Source organism: Pteronotus mesoamericanus, unplaced genomic scaffold (genome assembly GCF_021234165.1).
Source record: "Pteronotus mesoamericanus isolate MK-2021 breed Mesoamerican mustached bat unplaced genomic scaffold, CSHL_Meso_final contig_42, whole genome shotgun sequence".
Classification (NCBI taxonomy): domain Eukaryota; kingdom Metazoa; phylum Chordata; class Mammalia; order Chiroptera; family Mormoopidae; genus Pteronotus; species Pteronotus mesoamericanus.
This window is the reverse complement of record NW_026555157.1, coordinates 316,184-337,680: the sequence shown is the minus strand read 5'-3', so window position 1 is coordinate 337,680 and position 21,497 is coordinate 316,184. Positions and strand designations below refer to the sequence as shown.

Below are 21,497 nucleotides of genomic sequence, written 5' to 3'. Positions count from 1 at the left end.
ATGCTCCAACCAACTGGGCCACCTGGGCAGGGTATGAACTTCCCTGTCTTTTAAATCTAGTTTGCAGTGCCTCTGTCCTTCATCCTTAAAGGTGAGTTCATTGTCAGGACTACTCTGCGTGGGGTCTAGAATGTAACAGCTTTGGTATATACAGTATCTCAAACTGTATAGTCCTCTCTTGCCTGATTCCAATTTGGATGTTCTGCACATGTCACTGGCTTAAATCTTTTCAAGGGCATTCTAAAGGGGACCTTTTTGTTTTTAATCTAAGAATTTCGAGTCTGCCCCTTCAATTACTTAAACTCTTACAAATTTTCTGTTGGGGATATGGTCTTAAAACCCTATTTTGCAAAGCACCACCTCCTACCCCTCCGTGAATGAGAGAAATAGAAGCCAGTAAGTCTAGTAAGATTTACAACAGAAAAAAAAATATGACAGACCCAGCAAGGAGTTTGAAAGTGAGTAGAAAAAAAACTAACCGATGGCGACCAAGGAGGGTTAGTGGAAACTCTTGAAGAGAACTCTAAGGAAAAGGTAAGAGAAACATTAGGGGTAGCTACAATGAAGAGATACATGTGGAGGAGAGAAAGGTGGCAAAGTAAAAAATTCTTAAGGTATTTTTGTGCATTTAGAGGTTATGTACTCAGAGAAGCTATAGTAAAGGATCAAGAATCTTTTGCTTGCTTAGAAAATATTTGTTGATTAAATGAATTAATCTATTTAGAGTATTGAAGATGAGACAATATAATGAATTTAAAAGTTCTGTATGGTGATTATTTTTCTCAAGCTACTTTTCCAAAAAAAAGGTAATAATTTAAAATATAATTTTATATATTCATTTTCAAACTTACTTTTATAATAGATACTCATTATGTACTTAATAGATACTTAATAGATATTATGTACATATAGTTATTATAGTGAGATAATAAACATTTAAAAAAATAATAACCTTCCGTGTCTTTGTTATTCTGCCTGTGAAATTACCATTGTGAAGAATATGGTATGTATTTTTCTATAGCTTTTCTCATGTTCAAACCAACATGTACAACACATTTCTTCATAAATATTCATTACCATGAAAATTTGCTCTTTTCATTTACTAAATTGTGGTCATCCTTCTAGGTCAATAGCAATAGATACAATTCATTCTTTTTCTAATGTCTGTATAATCTTCAATAATATCTGTTCATATCACATGATATACAAGTGGTCAAATTAATAATTTAGTATCTTTTTAAAGAAATATTAAAGTTTTACTGAAGTTTTACTCAAAATACTCAATAAACACTTACCGAACACCTATCTGGTACCAATTTCAGTGACTGAGAATATTAGTAAATTACTCATGGTTCTTTCCCTCAAGAACTTAACTGATGTGGGAGATAAAACAGAAAATTTTGCTTTAATTTGAGAAAACTAGCCCAGAAAATACATAGTAAAAAAATGCTTTTAAAGAAAATCTTTAAAGGAAGTAATATATCAATGGCAATTCATTCTTAGTCATTGTTCCCAGTATATGAACAGTACTTAGTAGCAACAAAGTACTTCTCTATATGATAACTCAAAAACAAACTAATTTCTACCCACTAAGATATAGGTAAAGCATCTTATTCCTAAGCCCTCCAAGTGATTTATAATTCTATTAATGCTGTATTTTTTATTGTAATAGTAATACATGATATTTTTGAACTATTTTTATTTCATAGAACTCCAAATGTGTGTGTGTGTGTGTGTATGTGTAATTTGACTTTGCATACATCTGTATGATAGAGAAAAATGTCCCCTGCAGATTAGGAAAATGACCTTAAGACAAAACTTTGAGAATGCCTGACTCCAGTATCAAGAGAGTCAGTCCCATGCTCTTTCTTCTCATTATACTTGCTGCAGCCCTGGTGGTAACTACAGTGATGATGTGGATAGTATTATGTTATGTCATTTATCAGCGTCTCACATAGCATGATAGAGTCTGTTCTTATTAAAAAAGCAAGAGCTTATCATGCAAACTATTTCTCTATCTGCTAAAAGGGCTTATAAATAGAACTTCCTGACACATTTTCTAGGTGAAATGAGTGTAAGTTAACTTCCACTTTCCAGTACTAAGAGAGGATAAAACAGATGTTACATTAAAAGGGTAACCCAGGTATACAGCTATTCATGCCAGCCCTAATCCAGAGAAGAAAACAGAACTCTGATAGTAACATACACTGCTTATCAATTATTAGGTAAAGTCCTATAATATTCAAATAAGGTAAACAAAGAACATTTCTGTAAAATAGTAGCAAAAGTTAAGCAAATTTCATATAGTCAATCTGGTGAAATTATAAACAAATACGTGACTTTCCTAAATCTAAATCTTCTAATAGATGGAAACTATTATATATGTAAACTCATTTTCCTACATTTTTGAAGATATTTTATCATAAGACATTTATAACTCTGAGAATCTGATCCTAACCAAAAGACTGACTTCATTCTGTATTTAATATCTTATAACCTCCTGAAAGAATGGCAGTTCAGCCTAGCCTTCTCCCTTTTCCAGTTGACTCAAAGAATGATGCTTTCCAATTGCCATGTGGGATACAAGAAGGGGTGCATTTAGAGCCAATGCTCTGCAACCTGGAGTGTGACACTCTTTATTGTTCTTGAGAAATGTGTGACTAATTCCTTGGAAATTTACTGTTTCAAAAAGTCACAAGCCTCCTGATTGCTTCTCATCATTCTTGAAGAGATGAGATAAGCTTTCTACTGCTTACAAAACCTTTTTCATCCAAAGTTCCTAACAAAACTTTGAACCAGAACTGGATTTTTAACAACATATTCTAAGACTTTTGAAAACATATTTTTCTCCTGAGGAGACCCAGTAATTCAAAGGATATATTAATGCACTTTCTGATTTAGGGATACTAGCAACACAAATATTGCAAAGCGCAAGGCTAAGCTAAAGAATGAAGTCCCTTATGTGCAACAGGAAGGATGTTTTTCACTGAGTTATTTTAGAAGACATGAATGGATTGCTGAGAGCTTTCACACAGAAATACCTTAAGTCAAACTCAAGAAATACAGGGGGGGAAAAACTCCAGAACATGCAGGCATTGTTCTAATTACCATAAACTTGTTATAGATACAGGTGCTACTCTACAGTGACCTGTGGTTTTAGAATAATTGTTCAAGTGTATCAATAGCAGAAAACGACTTACTCAGAAACAGAGGTGTACACACGCAGTGTTGCTAAAATTCAGGATCATGTTTGCAGCGGAACCTGCCATGAACAAATGTTTCAAAACTCTCTCTCTCTCCCTCACCCTACCTGTGTTTACCAAGGAGTTCACTTCTAACATAGTCCTCATTGTTAATTAGGATACAGCAGTAATAATTCTTAAGTATTTTGGACTTTCAGTTTGGCAATTTTAGTACCAGTAATGATGAATGTTTTCATCGACCTATATCATTGATCAAGCTTACAAGGTCTCCAATAAGTTAGATTTAAGCAGGAAAATGTAAGGCTTATTACTTCTTACTGGTCTAATAAATACAATGAGTTTACTTATTTCACTGTCAAAGGTTTTTTCTATGATCTAGGTTAGTGGCAGCGCTGCCTGATATGACAGGGGTCTTGGGCACAAAAACAGAGATGATGTAGAGATGAAAGACTAATGTCATGAATTTGACTAATCTTCCCAGCTCCTCAATTCTCAAAGAAGAAAATACATAGGCGGCATCGTATTTATTTCAGGACCAGATGATATAACTTAATTATAAAAGTAACCACTCAACGTACTCTCTTTCTTCTTGGGATATCTTTGAGAGCAGGTATTACAATTCTACGTTGCCACATAAAGAGCCAAGGGTGCAGACCATAGAAGACTCACTAGTCTCCAGGAGAAGAGCAGACAGGGAGGTGGGGTCAAATAGATACATGGAACAATTTAATTTCCCTGAAGTCTTAGTTTCCTAAATTGTAAATTAAGGATTATAACACCTATCTTGAGGCACTGTTGTGAGAATTAAATGTAAAGAGCTTTATGCAGAGCCGGTACATGCTAAATGTAACTTTCTTCCTTACCTTCCTAACTACTTTTTTCAAAGTTTTGTACACATTTGCACTGTTAGAACTCATGACCTCTGTGACTATGTGAGCTAAGGTGATAACAAAATGCAATCGATAAAAACACCAAGCAGGAGAAAGTACAGAGTTTTAATCAGTTAGGTATGGCATCAATACGAACTCAATGGTTTTACAATCTTGAATGTTATTTAAACTTTCTGTAGCTCATTATTCTCATTATAAAACGGAAATGATTCCTACTTTGTGGAATGGTTGCTGAGTGTAATAGCAAGGATTAAAACAATGTTTATAAAACATCTGGTACATTTAGTAAATAGATTATGATTTTTATTAATTAAAGCTTGTTTGTAGATTGACTTCCCATACTAAATATCCCGTTTTCTACCCAAGACCTTGAAAGGGTTATGGCGGAGGCCTTGATCACATATTAGCTGATTTGACTGTGTTAATTTAGCTCCTAAGAACTGGAGCTTAACCTATTCAGCCCTAAGATTTAAAAGTATGAGGGGTAAGAATTCTAGGCCTGAATTTTTTTCACCTCCAAGATGGAGTCTGGAATAAGTAATTCCTAAGGTTCTGTGTAGCTATATTTTATGATTCTAGTGTCTTTTTCCTAAGTTACAGCAAATAACCCCTTGTATCTTTGGAGCTTAACCTATTTCTCTATGGTTTAATTTTTGCATTCTCTTTATTTTTCCTTTAATTGCAAAAGGGGATAATTTCCATCATTTTGCAAATAAACCATTATCTCTATTCTGACTTAGCGACATTCCAGGATAATAATGCATCACACTTGAAAATAGTATGGATCATTTTTAATCCAGAAATTCAGTAATATTGTAAGTAGTGATAATGAGGATAATGATGATTTATTTTCAAGGCTTTCTATGCTTCCAGGCCTTTGGTCATTGCATATGATAAAATACACCAAAAATAAAAATAAGGTTAAGGTTTAACAGTTAATAATCCATTCTAGGAGTAAAACATCTTTAGTACTCATTCCTATCTCACAAATGAACATTTAAAAATAAATAAAAATAAAGGATCTATTAACCAAAAACAGAATTTTAATAATTATTAAGCACAAAGGAAATAAAATTAACTTTATCTTAGAAGATTATCAGAGATCTACTTTGGTTATACAAATAGAAATATGTTATGAATTATTAGACATAAGTTTCAGAAGTTCAAGCCTTCCTCAAAATCAGAAGTAAACATTCAATGAGAACTCAAAATAAATGTTTGGATGCTATGAGCTTGTGCATACTATTTAGCTTTGAAATATTTTCATTTTTTTTCATTCCTGAACTGTACTTAAACATCTACTATATGAGGGGAGACCACCCCAAAAACTGGAATTTATTTATAAAAATTGTATATTTATTCTTACATGTTTGAACTTCAGTCACCTTCAGAGTACTCTCCATGTGATGCCATAGACCCATCAAGGTGTTTTTTGTACTGCTCAAAACAGTTTTTGAACTCATCAATTTTGATGCCGTTTAGTGCTTCTGCCATTTTTTTGTTTCACCTTTTCCACATCAGCAAAATGCTTCCCTTTGAGGACTTTTTCATCCGGGGAAACAAACAAAAAGTAGTCACTTGAGGCAAGATCGAATGAATACAGAGGGTGAGGCATGGGGGTTATGCTGTTTTTGGTCAAAAACTGCTGATCACTCATCAAGGTATGGGCAGGCGCATTCCTAAATCATACCATGAGATTGGCAAATTGAAAGAGTCTTCAAAAAAATTCACTGAAGCTGATCACAGCCTCTCATACCAACACCAGCTGGTATACCGATACAGATGGATTCTGAGAACACTCACCTAGTGAGGGGAGCCTGTACTATAAGGGCCCACCCTTTTCAAAAGATAATTCCAGTTCTTTTTGGGTCCCCCACTTTTTAAGTGTGTTCAGAACACAATCTAAATTGTATTCTGGTTACTTCTCTGACCTCACTTTGCTCTAGCCACTTTTGAATCCCTTTATTTCCTTGAATGCACAGCTTGTCCATGCCTCGAGGGCTTTGTCCATGCTGTTCTCCCTGGAACTTTCTCTCCTCCATGTGTTTCCATCCCCGCCCCAAATTTTTCACCTGGCTGGTCTTCTTCTCCTTCAACTCTCAATTTAAATGAGACTTTCTCTGAAAATTATTTTCTGAGCACAAAATGAAGAGTAAAATAGATTTTCCCACCTACTGTTGTTTTGCATACCTATTAGCTCTTTTAATGGATGATAATTTATAATTTGTAATTATCTGTTTATGAATTTAATGTCTGATTCCCTTAGGAGACTATAAATTCTGTGATTGTCTAAAGGATTATTTCTATATTACTAGTGTTAAACATGATTGAATAATGAATTAATGACCTATTGTGGTATTTCTGTGGGGTTTAGAAATGTTAACTAAATATGGACTCTATCTCTAAAGAATTTATTTTCTAGTAAAAGGATAATGTATGGCCCTGGCTGGGTGGCTCAATTAGTTGGAGCATTGTCCCATACACTGGAAGGCTGCAGATTCAATTCCCAGTCAGGGCACATACCTGAATTGCGGGTTTGATCCCCAGTAGGGACATGTGCCTGAGGCAACTTTCTCTCTCTCTTTCTCTCTCACCCCCTCTTTCTCTCTCTTCCCCTTTCTCTGTCCCCCTTCCTCCCTCTCTAAAATCAATAAAAGACCTATCCTCGGGTGAAGATGAAACAAATATATAAGATGTGTAGATAAATATTGTTTAAAATATATAAAGAAATTCATGTCTCAAAAACCAGTGTAGGTAAGTACTCTATTAGTTTCTTAGGCTGCTATAACAAATTACTACAAACTTGTTGACTTAAAAGAACAGAAATTTATTCTTCCCCAGGTTTGAAGGCTAGAAATCCAAAATCAAATTGTTGGTGCTGAGCTTGGTGAGTAGAGAAAAGTTGATTATTTCTGATCAGGTCAGGGAATGAAAGTTTCCTGGAATTAGTACAAACAATACTAATGAAGGTGGACAGGGGATTTGGCCTGAGTTTATAATACGTTACACCATAAGATTAAGTCAGAAATGTAGTTAGAATTAGGTTTTACAATGTCATAATTGGTTAGGAATTTTTTGGTAATTAATATAGAATTATTAAAGTTTTGTCTGAATAATGGTGACATGATCTTGGGGCTCCTGCTTCAGGAAACCTAATGGGGCAGCAGTGTTAAGGATAAGCTGGTCTCCCTTCCCTTGTCTCCCAGTTAGGTGATTATTGTAGGCAAGAGAGGATGAAAGCCTGACTAGGACAGGGGTCCCAAAGAACTAATTTTAATAAAACATGGCCACTTGTTGGACATCTGAGGAGGTGGGGAGGTGAAAGCAGCAAAAAAAAAAAACAAAAAAAAAAAACAAGATATATTTTGATCCAAGAGACATGGAGAATTGGGGTGAAGAAAATTAGGACAGTCAAAAGGAAAATGATTTTTAAATAGAATAAATTCAATGCTGATATATTGACTCTGAGAAACTAGTATGATACTTAGTTGAAGATTTAAATAAGGATATTGTAGATCGAGGACTGGAGTTTGGGAATGATATCAGGACTAGAGATACAAATGCATGATTTATCAACAATGAAATAACTGAAGTCATGCAATCCTGAAAAGCAGTATCAAATCGTAAGAAGAGTATGAATGTGGAGTCTGACGGACATATTCACATCCTATCTCTACCATTTACTTATTGTATGACATGAACAAATGGCTTAATCCCTCCATCTTCTCATATATAAGAAGGCAAAAAATAATATTATCCCTTAGTGAGGATTATATGAGTTGAGTATTTTAAATACGCATCATCTTTACATCTCCTTTCGTATTCTGGTGGCATGATTCCCAGTAAGAAATACTATATTTATTTTATAGTCATTACCTTAAAATATGTAACACAGTTTTTATGGATTATTTTTCCCTTGATTCCATTTCATTAAAAGCACGTTGACTCTGATCCTTTAAACTGATTTCATGTCCTATGAATGGGCTGCAACCCACACTTTGGAAAACACTGTCCTCAACCGGCATCCTAAACTCAAATCAAAACATTACTACTCACTGTTCCCTCATCTTTCATTTTTATTACTCCCTCTGCTTGGACTGCTTGTTAATATCATATCATCCCTTGGTGGTCCAGAAGAAATAATAACCATTTAATTTCCTCTACTCTACCTATATAACATTTTGTCTATAAAAAGATTTTTATGAATTTTTCAAATAGATTATAAATTTCTTAATGACAGGTAACAGGTGTTATTTATTTATGTACCCTGGTGAAATGGTTCATTCATAAGATGTACAGAGGAAATTTTAATTCATTATTGCATCGAAAAGAGGAAAAGTCTGAGGAGCCTTTTTGAGTATGTACTTCGAAGGCCCTGCTCTAGCATCCTTGTGCCTCAATTCTCCCTTAATCTCTATATGCAGAACATTTGGTTTCCTCTTTTGGGACAAAAAGACTTAAGCCACTAACTTTTTGGACACAGTGACTTGAGCTTTTTCATGGTGGGGGGTGTAAAAAGTCTGGAGGAGATAAAACAGATTTGAGGATGAAACTAAGATGTATCTAGGACTTAGCTCTGGATAAAATAATAGAAACATTCCTACACTGGTCACTTTGGATTGTTAAATGACAGAATCCAAAAAAGAAAACCTGAAATAAATTACCAGAGCAAGTATTTCATTTTAAATTGTTAATTTCACTGTTCAGGCTCTAAAAAACTTTTCTCTGATGGAAATGATCCCTGGCAACAGTGACATTCTGACACCATGTGTGATGCATACTTTTATGAGGTCTAAATTTCATGTCACAAGGGTTCTGTTTCGATTACTGGTTTCATCGTACATCCAAATACAATTAAACTACTGAAGTTGCTAATGGTGTTTTGACCATTTTGTAAATCATCATAAAGAATATTAAGTCAACCAAACAAATTTACCTCTATGTGATTTGTTGCATGATGTAAAAATGTACAGTGGCAAAAAACTTTTTTGGATAACAATAAATGTTTTCAGAATACCCCTATAAATATGAATTTTGGACTACATGGTAGACAGAAATACAGTCCAGCTGGTTTCATAAAATAAGCCAAAGGCAAGTTATTCCTCAGGGAGCACTGTTCAAACCTTGAGTATAAAGGAAACATCAAAATCCCAGACTCTAAATTTGGGTCTACTCTCAGGTCTCGATGGATAAGGATGATCGATCTACATTCGTGGTCAGTATGGATTTGAATATGTTTGTCAAACTCCACATTCATAATCTTCCCATGATTTGACACTGCTTTCCAGGATTATGTGACTTCAACTATTTCACTATAGATAACTGCCGAATTGACACCCTATCCTGGGCCTCAATTTACTTATTTCAAAACAAAATGATTGACTTTTTATTTCTTACATCTTTTCTATCAATAATGTTTGATGATGCTCTGCCCTTAAACACCTTTCACCTCAATTTTTAATCTTAAAAATGTGAAATATGTTTATTAAGTTCTTTGATAACCTTCAATGTTATTCAATGTGATAATGGTACTGCTCACTTAACCTAAATTTTATCATTTTAGTTTTGCCTCAAAGGCTAAGTTTTATGAAAGCCTTAATTTGCATCACCGGAAGCTAATTTAATAAAAATAAAGGAACTCCTTTTTGAAATAAATTAAAATTGGTAGGGGTAGGCAGAGAACCTTATGGGGAAAAAAAAAAAAAAGAAAAGAACAACCCAGGAAGCTAAACTTAGAGTAGGGCAAAGGGTTCTGAGTTCTAAAGAATGTTGTGGTCTTAGTGCTGAGAAACTGGTCCTGGCTTTATATCACTGAAAGTAGAAGTTTCTAATGGCAGCTTCCCAAATCTCTGGCCATTTGACCCAACACCTATTGTACCATTTGCCCTATTACCTTGCAGCACAATCACTGCATGGCAATTAGAACAGGTGCAGAGCATCGTTCATCCTCAGTCAGGAATACTTACCTTTGGAGACAACTCCAGGGTATGGGATCAGGGCACAGAGCTTAGAAAACTACTGAACACCATTTCACAGACAAAAAAATTGGGCATGTCACATTTTGGTCAGAAGAAATTAGTGTAAAGTTAAAGAGTAGAAAGATTGGGAGACAGGTGCCTAATATGATATGATAAACAATATGTTTGTCTTTGATGAATTCCTTTATAATTATGTTTCTGTCAAAAAATTTACTCAATTCCTCTTCACACACACACACACACACACACACTTCTTACAGAATGAATCCTAAGGTTCTGACTTCTACTACATTTTGTACCTGTCCAAATAACAACAGCTATTTCTTGATTACTATTAGTATGGCAAGCACTGGGGATCATGAAAACAAATAAAAAATAGACCTGTTTTTAGAGACCTTACCATCTATGGGTTTGAACTACTCTAGTTATGACAAAAATAACAATAACCATCATTTATCCTTTCATGTCAGTTAGGCACTGAGCTCAGTGGGCAACACACATAAGATGCCAAGGTTCCCTCAGGATATCCTGACAGTAAGGTGCTCTTGCTCTGTCCATGCATCATCTCTCTCTCTAAGAGAAGAAAAGAAAATAAAAGAGAAGAGAAGAGAAGTGAAGCGAAGCGAAGCAAAAAAAAGGACCTAGCAGAAATTCAAACAATAGGCAGAGATATTTAACAACTTTGGGACTGTCTGCAGTCAACACACAAAGAATTATAGTCAATAATAAAAGAGCGCAGGGAACCAAAAGTGAAAATGGAAGAAATCGTGTGAATCCCCTTCAGTGTACTCTGCTGGACAGGTGCTGTGACACTGAAATCCACGATGCAATGCACCCCACATCCGGCATCCCAAAAATGACTCAAATAAATGAATGTTATTTATGTATTTTAAGATTTTCTAGCAAAATACCTTGAAATACATTAAACTGCAAAACTTAGGAAGACATCATAACCTTCTGGGTATCATTATCAAAATGAACATTTTGATCTAAAATTAAAAAAAAAAGAGAGATCAACTTTCCTTGCAGTATTTTACAACCTTTGAGTGCAGAATTAAAATGCTTTTCTTTTTTCCCCCACCAATGATAAGCTTCTGTTTTCTTACCCTGGGCGTCTGAATCTTTTATATGCTCAGGCTCTATTCACTGCCTGTATTCAGACATTGAAATCCCAAATGTTAATTGTTCTTCCAAGTACATTGACAAAACAGCAGCTAAATAAGGGTAGACCAGACTGTGGTAGACTCTGACATGCATTTATGGAACAATGGGGCTCTAAGAGACAGCCTTGTAGCTCACGGAAGACATAAGATGTGCTATTTTGACTGCTTCATAGCAGAATGGGGAACACACGCACACAAGGGAATTATGCATTTTATTTAGTTTTGTCCAAAGTTCTCAAGGCAGCAGAATCTTGTGATGTCATCATGAACTTTCCATTTCCACTGACACAAAGGCTAAATATTTCTAATGACATCACAAAGAAAAAATGAATTTACTTGGATTCCATAAGAAACATCACCCTCAATGAAACTGGTACAAAAATGCAAGAGTCCTTCCTGACAGAGTATATGGCACTGTGCCGGTGCACAGTGGTGACACCCTTCCTAATCAATTCAAACAGCCAAAAGAAAGGATTCACAATTTAAGTTGGATTAAAGACACTGAATATTGAGCCCAACAAATTTTCTTTTTTTTTAAATAAAATTATTAAAACATGTATTTCTTGAGGGACATTCAAATTTTTACTCATGTCTGGTTACTATGTTACCAATATTTTTGTCCTTTATCGAAATGGTCACTAAAACACAGAAAGGTGCAGGAAGCTTTCACTTACAGAGATGCAGTGCAGCTCAATCTTTTGTTTTTAAGGTGCAGTGATTTCAGTCTCTAAATGTAACTTCAGGCAGTCTGAAAAGAAACAGGTTAAAATCTCTTTCAGTTATAATTGGTATTTCAGATTTAATTAAAAATTAAACTTTCATAATGTTTCACCATCCAAAGCAATGCATTATCAGTCAAGCGTGGCTTCTTTTTTCTGTTAAAGAAAAAAAAAAAAAAAAAAACCCTCTTCCCAGAGTAGTTTTTTAATGAAAAGAAAAGGATCTAAAGAGGAAAAAAAAGCAATTCTGCAAAACAAAATATGCCTCCATGTTAAGGACTTCATAATGATATGACTAGAAGCACAGTACCTCTGAATTTTAACAATATTCTATCTGATTAAAAAAAAGTAAACAATTTCACAACCTAAAGTGTACATAAAATGTTAATTTTAGAGAATAAAGAAGAAAATCTATGATAGCATGAAGAGAAATTGTGACTTTAAATAGAATTGGAAAAAAAAAGTTAGGTCCATTACTTTCAGATGAGTGTACTGGTGGTGGGGCAGATGGTGAAGTGGAGGTGAATGGACATATTTAGCAATACAAAATGCCCACTGCAATGCATTGTGGGCATGCATATCCCATACCACATCATCTTGTGTATCTTGTCACATGCAGCCACTGCTGTATGAAGCAGTCCGGGAAGACTATCAGGGTTTGAACAAGACCTCCTTGTTTAAATAACTGTAATCACATATTTTATATGTACTTTTAATCTTCAAGTTAAGAGACCAAGTATTAAAATCTCCAAGTATGTCATAAATATATAGGCTTCAAATGTCACTATTTTTTCAATCCTTTCTTTCTTCATACAACACCCTCTATAAAAAAATATAATAGTTATTTAAAAAAACAGATTGGATTAAGTCATCCTTATTTTTTAGCTTTAAATAACTGACACGTATAATTTAGAATTATATAGTTTTTGAAATGTAAAATGGAGACAATACAATTATCTTTTACTTTATATCTTGGCAATGCATTTTTTTATATACTTGTAAAACTAAAGTGGTATGTTTATGTCCACCTTCACAGTAGCGCAAGGTAATATTTTAATGTCTGCACATATGAGAGCATGATAATAAATCATCCCTGAAATTGCATCTTTTATTAGGAAATGCATCTAGTTCTCACTTGTAAATTCAGTTTTCTTTTTCCCTTGAAGCATATGGAGGAATATTTTGAGTATTGTGTCTATTTGATGTATATAGATTTTAAATGCAAATTGGTTCAGATTCACTAAATCTATCCATGAATGGATCCAAAAAAAAAAAAGAAAGAAAGAAAGAAATCACTAACATTGACTAAACTTTTCCCCTGTTTCTCACATGCCTGAATTAAACTAAAAATGTACCAGTATAAAGACAGAAATTATGGAGGCGTCACCAGGGACAACTGAATGAGAGGAAGGGAGTACGTATATTTCCTTACAAGGCAAAAAAAAAAAAAAAAGTCTGTAAAAGTAACAGACAAAAATAACTCAGAAGCAGAAATTATAGAGAATAACAAAAAATCCCAATAACTGATTCAGAAATATAAAAACTGCTCACCTCTACAGAAATCTGAATCACCAATTGGTATTGTTCTACTCACCAAATTTGGTTAATGAAGCTGATTCATTGTCTAGTTCAGACAAGAAAAGGTGATGGAAACTAGACTGCATATTTATATATAAACGATTTAACTGACAACCAGCAGTTTAATTAAATCAGTCATATTTCCTTTTTCTTGATTCACCAGATGTGGAGTAAGCTGAACTATCAGTTCAAAATAATAAAGCCATTTCTATGAATAAACAGTCTAAATTACATTCTCTACCTTTCCTTACAGCATCCCTCCTTCTCCTCTGACCTTTCTCTGCCTTTTTTCTTTACTTTCACTTTCTCCCTTATTTATTTTTTCCCTCTCTCTTTTTTTTTCCTTTGGTGAGGGTAATGAAGCTCAAAAATAACATCTTGTATCCTGTTGAGAGAAACTTGGTCACAACTCTCCTTCCAGATGACAAACTCATTCTTAAATGTCTGTTTCCCAATCCAAAGAAAACAGAGCAATTGAGAAAATAGAGACGCAACATCACTTACCATTACCAACACCACCACTTTTAATTCCCATGTTACATTCATCACAAGCAGGACTGAAGCTTATTTACATTATCCCCTAACCTCAAATAGGACCACAAATAAGACTAATAACAGGACCATTTTGTGGCACTCAGGCAAACGGCTGGGCAAAACAGATGGATCTTACTTTGCGCCAGGACTCAAAAAATACAGTCGCCAACTCACTGTTGGCGACTATATATCTTGGCCCAAAGATGGCCCTGGAAGTGAGACCAGTTGTCTTTGAATGCTGTTCCTATTCATATCTGCCTCATGAGAAAATCATTAACTCTCACTATGTAGTGGAGTTAAGTATTGGGTAGAAAATGTTTGAAAGAATGGTCATCAAAGAATGAGATATGCTAAAGGCATGTTGGAGTACAGAGCATAAAGTTAGAACTAGAACCTTATTTTTGGCATGACTGTCTACTTTTCAACTTCCTGGGTTTTTTCCAAGTTCTGTACTGTTCACTGAATCCACCTTTAAAATAGATTTCCGGAGTATGGGTCATCAATAAGACTAACTTTCTCCTGACATTTCAGGCTCCAAAATCTGTTAAAATTTTTTCAAGTCACCCAGACCAATCTCAATCATTAGAAAATTGAACACCAGTGTCAAACTTCTTTCATCAGGACTAAACTACTTAAGGCTTTGTAGATTACAGTCAACACCCAGTGATACACTGGGATACAGCTCAGTAATCAATGCAAATTACAAAGCTCAGAAGAATGCTTCTCTTGGCAGAGACCCTTTAGCAAAAGAGTTATATGTTTTGCACTAGTTAAGGATTCTGAATGGCTTTCCAGAGAAGTAATAAATGCATTATATTACAGTAACCTATCCTGTAAGCACATGGCCAAAAAGAAAAAATCCCTAAACAATAAAAAAAAAAAAGAAAAATAAAGAAAGAGGGTGAGGAACTATAGATCTTAATGTTGACTAGAAATAAAGGGCTGTCTGACAATACTCCACTTTGTAAAATACTCATAGAGATAGGAGATTTAGATATCACCATGCCACAGAACTTGAAAGAGACAACAACAAAGCATTCCAGTTTATCCTGATTGAGGTCTGTCCTAATTCAGGCACTTCTCTAAATGGTATCCCATCTATTCACCATCCATTGTATCTTGTTCAGATTGTTTTTGAGAGCAATAAATCACTCACCTCTCTGTGATTTATTCATTCTGACACTTTTCAGATTTGATTTTTAAGAGACAAGTCTTTTTCTGCGGTCAGTATATAGAGAGCAAATTATATTTTAATCATTTCTCTTATTCTTTCTTGTCACTTAAAAATTTTTATTATGAAAAATCTCAAATATATGCAAGAATAGAGAGCTACATTGTAAAATGAACTCCCAGGTGTACTCATCACCCACAGTCAATGTCAATTGACCAACAATGTTAAAAGTTAATTATCTGAACTTACAATTACATTCCATTGATCTGCATGCCAGTACTATACTCTCTTCTTTACTAGAGGTTCTGTAGTAAGTTTAAAACCACAAGTGTAAGTCCAAAATTCTCTTACTGTTCTGGGTTATTTGCACTTTCATATCAATTTTGAAATCAGCTTGTAAATTTCTACAAAAAAAGTCTTTATTATTTTTGATGCTATAGTGAATAGAATTTTCTTGAATTTATTGTTTGTTGCTAGTATATATAAATACAATTGATATTAATTTGCTCTTGTATCCAGTGAACTTACTGAACTCATTTATTAGTGTGTGTGTGTGTGTGTGTGTGTGTGTGTGAATGCATTCCTTAAGATTTTCTATGTACTTGTTTTATGCAAATAAAAAGTTTTATTTATTTTTTTTACTTTTCAATTTGGATGCCTTTGGTTTCTTTTTTGTTGTTGTTCTTTTATGCTTTCCTTTTGTTTTCTTTTTCTTTATTTCTTTTTCTATGTTTCTGAACATAAATTACAGTGCAATGTTGAATAGAAGAGATGAGATGTGACACCTCTGTCTAGCTCCAGTCTTGGAGTTAAACCACTCTGTCGTTCATCACTAAGTATGATATAAGGTGTAGGTTTTTCAAAGATGCCCTTTATCAAATTACAGAAGTTCTCTTTTATTCCTATTTTGTTGAAAGTTACTGTCATGAGTAGATAATTGAATTTTCTCAAATGGTTTTTGTGTCTCTATTCAGATAGTCATGTAATTACTAGATGTTACACCAACCTTGCATTCTTGGGCTAAGTCCTACGTGTCTGGGTTATAGTACTTTTACAGATTGTTGTATTTGGTTTGTAAATATCTTGTTGAGGATTTTGTTATCTATGTTCATAAGGGATACTGTTTTATTTTGTTTTTTCCTTAGATGTCTTTGTCTGGCTTTGGTCTCAGGGTAATATTGTTCTCAGAGAATAAACTGAAAGTGTTCCCTCTTCCTCTACTTTTTTGGAAAGTTTGTGAAAGATTGGTATTATTTATTCTACAAACATTGGATTGAAAGCAGTGAAGCTCTCCACAATCAGAGTTTTCTTTGTGGGGAGACTTAATTTTATCTCTCCTTTTATAGGTCTACTTAGATCTTCTATTTCTTTTTTAATCAGTTTTGGTAATGTGTGCCTTTATACAAATTAGACCAATTTATGCAAGTTGTCAAATTTCTTGGAATATATTTATTCATAGTATTATCTTTTAATATTTTTAATTTCCATGGAGTTAACTTTAATTCCTAATTTTGGAACTCTTATCTTCTCTCCTTTTTTTTTTTCTTTTTTTTTTTTGGTAAGTCTAGCTAAAGGTCTGTCAACTTAGTTGATCTTTTAAAAGAATCAACTTCTCTATTATTTTCTATTTCACTGACTTCTGCTCAATTCTTTACTATTTCCTTCCTTCTTAAAGTTTTATCATGTATTTACACCCTATCTATTTTTACCTACATAAGTATATTACCAGTGCTATTTATTTCTTTAGGTGGATGTTAGTTACTTTTTCTTGTCATTTCTTTTCAACCTAAAAGATTTCCTTCAGTATTTCTTATAACGCTGGTCTACTGGTCTTATAAATTACCTCAGCCTTTGTTTATTTTGGAATATCTTTACCTTCATTTTTGAAGAGCAGTTTTGATGGGTATAAGATTTTTGAATGTCATCTTTTTTCATCATTTTTCCTTTAGCACTTTGAATAGTTTATCCCAAATATACCTTTAAAAATATTTTTCAGTTTAGTGGTTGTACTTTTTGACTCCATAATTCTAATGTGCTCCTTTTCAAAAAATTCTATCATTGTAATAATGTTCTTTATTTGAAGAGTAATTATAGTAATATACATTAAATTGTTTAAAAGGGTTTTTTTAGTTATTTCAAAATATTTTTAAAAGCTGCTTTCAAGTATTTGTCTGCTAAATTTCACCCTGAGACCCAGAGAAAGTTTCTCTTGATTGCATTTTTAACTGGCTATGGGTCACAATCCTGTTCTGCACATATCTCACAATATTTTTTCTTGAAAACTGACATTCTGTACAATGTACTATAGTGATTCTGGCTTCTGATTATCCCTCCAGGGAGCTGTTTCTTTTATTACTGTTTCTTTGTTTGGTTGACACCTTAGGCCAATAAGCTAACACCTTTTGCTGATGGCTATGTGTATGGGTTGGGGAATGTATTTAAAGTTCAGTCATTTACAAGTCTTCCTTGGCTTTTACTTTCCATTGAGCCCTCTCATATCTCATCTTCACCCAAAACCTTAGGGTCAGCCTTGGGTATATGGATAACCTGGACACTCTCTTGACTTTCCTGGAACATGTGTGCAGACTTCCAAACCACCAAAGATATGTATTGGTTTTGATTGGCCCACTATAATACCAGTCTCCTTATCCAATTCTCCTTGTTAAATTTCTCACTAATATATCAGCCTATTGCCAGTACTAATGTAAATTGCAGCCTCAGGCTCCTTGTTTGTTTACCACTGAAATTCCTACTATTTCTTAAAAGCTGCTAGAGACCTGTCGTTTTTTCACATTCTACTCCATCAAGTCAGCCCCTTTCAGCAGCAAAGTTGTGGATCTTCATGGCTTGTCCTGCCATGTAGAACTTGCCCTTGCCCTTGTAGAACTATTCTGTCAGTGGAGTTTGGGAAGGGTAAGAGGTGTGAAGGTAGTCCAGCTACGAAACCACAACTCATTTATGCCTGTTGCCTCACCATAATATTTAATGTGGGCCCTCCCTTTTACTCTCAAAAGTATCTATTTTGGGTGATATAATATGTTATCTCCTTCTATACAATGAACATAATATATAATATTCCTTAAAAAAAACACTGCCTAGTTATTTTCTTTGTAACGCTAGAATCAGAGACCCAGTTACAGGTGTATGTGAATGGGTGAGTGAAGAGGTCCAACTGTCACTGAATGAAAGTTTACATGATGGTTACATGGGTATAAGAAATTTTCAACTGCGTGTCCACTCTATCTCTAGAAAGTCTGAAAGTTTGTAGGCTTAAGAATGTCTGCCAGACTTCCAGTCAAGATGGTGGCGTAGGCAGACATGGCTCACCTCTTCATACAACCACATCAAAATTACAACTAAAATGTAGACAACCATCATTCAGATGCATCAGAAACCGAGCTGAATGCAAGTCTGACAATTTTGGAATTAAGGAAACCACATTCATCCAGACTGAGCCATCAAGCTGATGCCATATCTGAGACTCCATCAACCTGGCTAACATTATTGCCTTGGAGGTCTCCAGAGACTCTCTCCCATCTAAACTTACAGGCCAACCCAAGCTGCTTTCCCACATGAATGGCTGGACTTGGCCCATGCTTCATTACTTCCTAAATCCTATCAAACAAGCAACAGCTGGCCTCAGTGAGCCCCAGGCTCAGCACTAGCAGCAGTCGGCCTAGATTCACCACTTGGCTTTGCCTGGGAATCTCCAAACCCAGCAGCCATATCAGATTGCTTTATAGCTCAGGCAAGCTGGCCTTGGGTAAAACACGGGAAGGGGCTGATCTTGGTCTGCACCATCCAGGAAATCCCAGAGCCAGCACACCCGGTGGACAGCTATAGACTATGCTGGGGCACCATAACCCTGCCCCTGCACAGCTGCTCTTCCATGGAGGGTGGAGGTGGGTGGTAAGTGGTCATAGCCAATCCTTATAACTGACTGGCCTGGGAAAATCCCTCCCATTCATCTGCCAACAGCAACCAAGGCTCAGCTACAAGAGGAGGCTGTCCTCAAGCCCACACAAAGGGTACATATCAAATACCCAGCTTGGGTGATGGGGAGGCTGTGCCACTGGACCCTGCAGGACACCTACTACATTAGGCCACACTACCAAGACAGGGAGTCATAGCAGCTCTACCTAATAGATAGAAACAAACACAGGGAGCCTGCCAAAATGAGGAGACAAAGAAACATGGCCCAAATAAAAGAACAGGTCAAAACTCCAGAAAAAGAGCTAAACAAAATGGAGATAAGCAACTATCAGATGCAGAGTTCAAAACACCAGTTATAAGGATGCTAAGGAACTTAGTGAGGACCTCAGCAGCATATAATATCCAGTCAGAAATGAAGGATACTCTAATAGAAATAAAGAATAATTTACAGGGAAGCAACAGTAGAGTGGATGAAGTTGAGAGTCAAATCAATTACTTGGAACATAAGGAAGAAAAAACAACCAATTAGAATGAGAATAAAGAATCCACCTCCTCCAAACAAAACAAAACAGAAGTTAGTGTAAGCAGCTTCTGGGACAAATTCAAGAGGTCCAACATTTATATCATAGGGGTGCCAGAAGGAGAAGAGAAAGAGCAAGAAATTGGAACTCTATTTGAAAAAATAATGAAAGAAAACTTGCCTAATTTGGTGAAGCAAGTAGACATCCAATTCCAGGAAGCACAGAGAGTCCCAAACAAGAAGGATGCAAAGAGGCCCACTCTATGGCACATCATAATCAAAATGTCAAAGAGTAAAGATAAAGAGAGAATCTTAAAAGTCGCCAGAGAAAAAACGTTAGTCACTCACAGGGGAGTCCCAATAAGACTGTCAGCTGATTTCTCAAAAGAAACTTTGCAGGCGAGAAAGAATTGGCAAGAAATATTCAAAGTCATGAAAAGCAGGGGCCTACAGCCAAGATTACTCTACCCATCAAAGCTATCATTTAGAATCAAAGGACAGATCAAGAGCTTCCCAGAAAAGAAAAAACTAAAGAGGTTCATCATCACCAAACCATTATTATATGAAATGTTAAAGGGACATATTTAAGAAAAAGAAGATCAAAACTATGAACAATAAAATGGCAAAGAATGCATATCTATCAACAATTGAATCTAAAAAACAAACTAAGCACACAAGGAGAACAGAAACAGAATCATGGATACTGAGAGCATTTTGATGGTTGCCAGATTGTGGGCAGGGTTGAGTGAGAAGGTAAAGGGATTAAGAAGTACAAATAGGTAGTTACAGAATAGCCATGAGGATGTAAAGTAAAGGATAGGAAATGGAATAGCCAAAGAACTTACCATGAACAACCCATGGACATGAACAATGGTGGGGGGATTGCCTGAGGGATTAGGTGGGGCTGGATGGAGGGAGACAAAGGGAGGAAAATCAGGACAACTGTAATAGCATAATCAATAAAATATAATTAAAAATTTAAATAATGCCTGCCAAACCTGAAAATCCTTACTTAGTTTGAACCAAGAGGATTGATAGGTGGATGGAGGATGTAGACAAGGATACCAAACTTATCCCATGGGAGATAAAGAATTTTACCTTACTGTACAGAGCTGAGAGGAAACATTCAATAAGAAGAGCCAGAATTACATGGCTTATAATGGATTTCTCGGAAATTTGGAGCTGGACCATGCTAGAATAAACCCATTCCAAGTAACTGTAGAGAACACGTCAGCTAGACTTAATCTCATACACAACAGTAGCTCAGAGATCTCAAAGTATTCACTAAACTTCATCTCACTAAAATGTCATAATAATTCACCTTTAACCTAGGAAACTGTAATAGTAAATATGAATACTTTTATTTGGAAAACAAGCAATCTAATCCAAAAAACAAAGCAGAGTAACATCCCATAAATTGCTTAGGAACATGAGTAACTGGTGATGAAGCATGTGATAAAACTACATTACCTTGTACTGTGAGAATACAGAATTTGGCAATATTCAAGCTATAACAAAGAAGCAACTTGGAGTCTGTATTAGAGAGAAGTAAAAATAAATGTTTAAAGAGATATTGTGGTCCCATAAAATGATACCTCTTCAGCTAAGATCTAAGGTAAAGAGGATGGATGTTTTTTATGTGTGTTTTTGTTAGGCTTTGCAATTTCTATAAGAGAATTTCAAGCTGAATCCTAAGTTGATTAGTATTTCTGCTATCGACAAATAAGGAATAGCTGTATCCCAAGTGTTTTCCAATAATACAATCTAGAATTCACTGTCATCCAATAATAATCAAAGGTGGTAACTCA

The 21,497-nt window shown here is 35.1% G+C and overlaps 1 protein-coding gene across 3 annotated transcripts in view; it reads right to left on the bottom strand.

The window, feature by feature from the left end:
- ZBTB20 (zinc finger and BTB domain containing 20) overlaps positions 1-21,497 on the bottom strand; it is an 804,941-nt gene that overhangs the window by 467,609 nt on the left and 315,835 nt on the right. For all 3 annotated transcript variants that reach the window (XM_054577266.1, XM_054577265.1, XM_054577267.1), the window contains one exon: positions 11,909-11,982. The gene's annotated coding sequence lies outside the window, so the exon portion shown is untranslated. The remainder of the gene's footprint in view (positions 1-11,908; positions 11,983-21,497) is intronic.